The sequence below is a fragment of the Pelodiscus sinensis genome, chromosome 15 (genome assembly GCF_052426305.1).
Source record: "Pelodiscus sinensis isolate ZL-2025 chromosome 15, ASM5242630v1, whole genome shotgun sequence".
In the NCBI taxonomy this organism is placed as follows: domain Eukaryota; kingdom Metazoa; phylum Chordata; order Testudines; family Trionychidae; genus Pelodiscus; species Pelodiscus sinensis.
In genome coordinates, this window is record NC_143066.1 from 2,501 (window position 1) to 8,087 (window position 5,587).

General features: G+C 45.2%; 1 long non-coding RNA gene across 1 annotated transcript; it reads right to left on the minus strand.

Moving 5' to 3' along the window:
• Positions 1-3,514: 3,514 nt before the first annotated feature.
• On the minus strand, positions 3,515-4,284 carry LOC149523530 (uncharacterized). The gene is made up of 3 exons (XR_016350691.1): positions 4,193-4,284; positions 3,895-4,039; positions 3,515-3,671 (listed from the first exon to the last, which is right to left on the minus strand). It is a non-coding gene; the product is annotated as an uncharacterized LOC149523530 (long non-coding RNA).
• Positions 4,285-5,587: the final 1,303 nt, after the last annotated feature.

Below are 5,587 nucleotides of genomic sequence, written 5' to 3' on the forward strand. Positions count from 1 at the left end.
TAAAGCCCAAACCCTAAAGCCCAAACCCTAAAGCCCAAACCCTAAAGCCCAAACCCTAAAGCCCAAACCCTAAAGCCCAAACCCTAAAGCCCAAACCCTAAAGCCCAAACCCTAAAGCCCAAACCCTAAAGCCCAAACCCTAAAGCCCAAACCCTAAAGCCCAAACCCTAAAGCCCAAACCCTAAAGCCCAAACCCTAAAGCCCAAACCCTAAAGCCCAAACCCTAAAGCCCAAACCCTAAAGCCCAAACCCTAAAGCCCAAACCCTAAAGCCCAAACCCTAAAGCCCAAACCCTAAAGCCCAAACCCTAAAGCCCAAACCCTAAAGCCCAAACCCTAAAGCCCAAACCCTAAAGCCCAAACCCTAAAGCCCAAACCCAGGCTCAGGTCTCTCCAGGCTACAGAGAATGACACCACAACAGGATTTCACATCAAGTTTATTTGGCAACAAAATGGCTTCCTTTTCAGCAACAGCTTACACATTTGTACTGTGACCAATACTGGACAAGTCCTATGACATGAACAATAATAATGTTCCATTTTCAGAGTCTTACATGACATGGTGAACATACACCGCAAGCAATACCTTCTCATATCAAAACCTCTCCTCTACAATATCTTGGCCCACATCTCTAGCCTTTGTGATCCAGAGTTGACCACGTGTCGCCTGGCAAACAGCCAGCATGGTTCCTCCTTAGCACCATCTTGTCAAAAAAGTTAAGTCAAAGACTGTCCGGGACAGTCCCAACCCTGATGCAGTGCAGCGAAACAGCCGGAAGGCTGACAGTTTAAAAAAAAAGTCAGCCTTGCGGCTGTTTGACTGCACTGCATCAGGGTTTATCATCACTGCAGTGATGATGCACTTTATGACTTGGATGACAAAATGAGTCATCTCACCAAGACTCAAACTACACATTACACTCTTAGAAATACAGCACTTACAATACATCAAATGCATGACAATACATCAAATGATACAGCACTCCAATACATCAAATGCATGACAATACATCAAATAATAAAACACTCCAAAACAAAAACACATACAACACATTACAGTGCCCTCTCATTACTTTGATGGCTAGAACACACACAATAACCACCAACTTCATTAATTTTGAATTTTTGGTACATTAACTTGACATATCTACCAATTGGGACTGTGAAAATATTAACAATGCCAACTCAGAACTTTGGTACTAGCCATCAAGACAAGAGAACACTGCAAATCACAAAGCGAGAAATACACAAACTCCACATCTTCCAAACAAAGGCACGCCAAATTCTTCTCCAGCCACGTAGAAATGTTCAGATCACACCAAAGAGGAAGACTTCCTACAGAAAGACAAAACAATTGTCACGGTTAATGCCCATACGACAAACTCGAGCCGCTTCCGCTTCCAAAAAACACACATATACGGTGTAGTGCGAGTGAATTTCCCCCAGTGACATGCACCCGGTGAAATACATTTTCCCGAGCAAAATGCACAGCTCGCACAATCCCTGATCAGAACCATACTTAACTTGGAAATCTGAAAGCAAATCCAATGCAAACTCTACATCTTCAAAACCAGCAAAGACACACCAAACTCCTCTCTGATAACAGACAAATCTCCAGATGGTACCGATGGAGAACGCTTCCTATAGAAATGAAAAACAATTCTTACAGTTAAGGCCTGTACAACAAAACACAAACCACCTCAGCTTGCAAAAGGGCTCTATACAATCTAGCACAGGTAAACTTCCCCAGCGACATGCACCCAGTGAAATACAAAAACACAACAAAAGCCCTGATCGAGGACCATACTTAACTTGAGAATCTGAAAGCAAATCTTCCAAACTAGCAAAGACAAGCCAAACTCTTCTCCACTTACAGAGAAATCTTTAGAGCACACCAACAGGGAACGCTTCCTATGGAAATGAAAAACAATTCTCACGGTTAAGGCACACACAACAAACACAAACTACCTCAGCTTGGAAAACACGCATATGTGCAACATACCGCAGGTGAATTTCCCCAAGTGACATGCACCCGCTGAACCACATTGCTCAACTGAAACTCAGACCACGCACGACAAAATCCAACCGCTGATCAAGCACCGTACTTAACTTGAGAATGTGAAATCAAATCCTATGTAAACTCTACTGCTTCAAAAATTGCAAAAATCACACAGAACTCTTCTCCGCTCACAGAGAAATCTTCAGATCGTAACAATGGAGAACACTTCCTATTGAAAGGAAAAACAATTCTCACAGTTAAGGCACATACAACAAACACACACATGCTACGTTATGTATGTGAATGTTCCCAGTGACATGCACCCGGTGAACCACATTTCCCAAGTAAAATGCAGAGTGCGCACAAAAAACAAAACCCCTGATCGGGACCGTACTTAACTTGAATCCTATGCAATCTCTTCATCTTCCAAACCAGCAAAGACACACCAAACTGTTCTCCGGTCATGGCAAAATCTTCAAATCACACAGACAGGGAACACTTCCTATGGAAACGAAAAACAATTCTCACGGTTAAGGCACACACAACAAACGCAAACTACCTCACCTTCAAAAACGCACATATGTGCAACATACCGCAGGTGAATTTCCCCAAGTGACATGCACCCGCTGAACCACATTGCTCAACTGAAACTCAGACCACGCACGACAAAATCCAACCGCTGATCAAGAACCGTACTTAACTTGAAAATGTGAAATCAAATCCTATGTAAACTCTACAGCTTCAAAAATGGCAAAAATCACACGGAACTCTTCTCCGCTCACGGAGAAATCTTCAGATCGTAACAATGGAGAACACTTCCTATTGAAAGGAAAAACAATTCTCACAGTTAAGGCACATACAACAAACACACACGTGCTACGTCATATATGTGAATTTTCCCAGTGACATGCACCCGGTGAACCACATTTCCCAAGTGAAATGCACAGCATGCACAAAAACCAAAACCCCTGATCGGGACCATACTTAACTTAAGAATCTGAAACCAAATCTTCCAAACCGGCAAAGACAAGTCAAACTCTTCTTCGCTCACAGAGAAATCTTCAGAGGGCACGAACACAGAACGCTTCCTATGGAAATTAAACACAATTCTCACCATTAAGGCACACACACAAAACGCAAACTACCTCAGGTTCCAAAACACGCATATGTGCAACATATCACAGGTGAATTTCCCCAGTGACATGCCCCCGGTGAACCACATTTCCCAAGCAAAACACAGAGCACACACGAAAAACAAAACCCCTGATCAGAACCGTACTTAACTTGCAAATCTGAAAGCGAATCCTATGCAAACTCTTCATCTTCCAAACCGGCAAAGACACACCAAACTCTTCTCCGGTCATGGCGAAGTCTTCACATCGCACCGACGGTGAACGCTTCCTATGGAAATGGAAAACAATTCACAGTTAAGGCACGTACAACAAATGCAGACCTTCGCTTCCAAAAAACACACGTGATTTTTCCCAGTGACGTGCACCCGGTGAACCATGTTTCCCCAAGTGAAACACAGAGCACGCACAACAAACATCCCAATCAATGGCCGTACTTAACTTGCAAATGTGAAATCAAATCCACTGCCGTGAGGGAAAAATTCCCCCGCTCGCCAACTGCATCGCTGGTTTTCCAAATTAGATATCTTCTGGAGGCAGAACCTACAACAATGACAAAAATTGAACGTGACAAACGGCCTGTGCGCTAAAGACTATTGTAAGCCAGTTACATTTATGGAAATGACATCTATTTCGACATGACTCTGTCCCATTCCCCCACAAACCCTTAAATAACTAAATCAAGAATCGCATGTCACGAGACCCCTCACCACGCTAGTATCACAATGATCCCCCCCCCACGCACGTTCCACACAGCCCTCCTCACCGTTATTCCCATGCTTCCAATAATACCGACGAATCTCCACACCTATATCGCACATCTACGATCCATTCGAAGAAAGTGACAAAACTCAACACGTTCGATTGTACGGGACGATGACCACACTGATGACCAGACGACAGCACGCCACCTTACAAGCGACGACGGGCATGGAAAAACAGCATCCGAGTTAACTTATGTAATTAGCCGAGGACCCTTTCGCAATTAGCCCACCGCACCTAACACAGCAAAGGCCACATTGCCTTGGTCAAGGCTGCACTCAAAGCTCTAACTTAACACTTACCTCACGGACGCCACCGGTTATGCCACTTCCGCTTGCGTCTCCGTTGCTTCAAACCGCGAGGACTGAACAGGATGGACTTGCCATGCCTCGCTCCCTCGGCTCTGTACTCGAATCCTCCTGTGGCATGTCAACAACAAATTCCACATTATCGCTAAAAGCGACGATACTATGTTATTGCTCTCCGTTTGCTAAAATAACCAAAAGCCCAAAAGACCCCTGACGCATGTGTATCTATGACAAAGATGCAACTCGCTTCCTGAACGTAGCCCTCCACATTTCCCACCCCGCTGGGGCCTCTCGCTAGCTAGGACGCTCGCATCTGCCTCAGAAAACCACAACTGCATATAGAACCAAAGACAGAGATAGTGGTGATCGCTTGTGCAAACCCAGTGCATCTCTAGTGACATTCTTGCATAAATTGCTAGTTTCGTCCCCTGCAGGCTAGTTCAATTTGGCTCAAGACAGTCACGCTTTCAGGCTGGGTCCAACTCTATTTTATTGTTTGCAAACAAGTTGGGCGGAGGAGCTCGGTGCTCAAAGCAAGGTCGACCTTGAGCATTGCCTGAGCTGAAACTTTTATAGATTTCACATTCCTTCTGGTCAGCATGTCGCAACGTGATTGGTCACTGCAAGTTTACTCAATTCCCTGGCAGAAAGATTAGCAGCTTCTACAACATATGCAATCGGCTAAACAATACCTGCTGTTTCGAGCTTAAGCAATGCAGGGGAAGAAGCACGCTTAGTTTTTACTACAACATGCGCATCGCTCTCTCGGGAGAAATACTCACTTCCTCCATATAATGACCCCCCCCCCCGCTCCCATCCCTCTTCACAATAGCCATGTGTGACAGGACTTCCGTTCCTAAACAATGAACCTCAGCCTCACAAATCCTTCTGACCATCCAACTCTCGGAAAGACGCTTAACTTTGATGTCCCCTCCTGATCTCAAGCTCTTCTTTTCCTTTGTCTACAGGCCATCGCTCTCGTACGTCGTCGTCCCTCGGTCGGTGACGTCTTCCCGGACAAATGAACAAATGGTCACGATCCTCCGTGGAACGTGACGACCGGCATCCACATCCGGTACCGTTCTTGCCAATGAGCAAACTTCAACCGCCTACTGCTTCATTAACAAAAGACATTTCTTTTACAAAGTACACTCCCCGTGCCCCGCTGCCGCACCCCCTCGATCGCTTTTCAGGACACAGAAAATGGCTACACTTCTACATACTCCTGCTCATCCTCCCTCTCTCGCTGCCACAGTAACCCATCATTAACTAAGATGCTCTAGTGCTCTGCAGAAAACCGACACCCAGAAGAGGATGAAAGAAAAAAGTAGCAGTGACCGATTATGCAAGCCCAGTGCACTGTAACAGACAGGAAACTGAGCGTGGAGC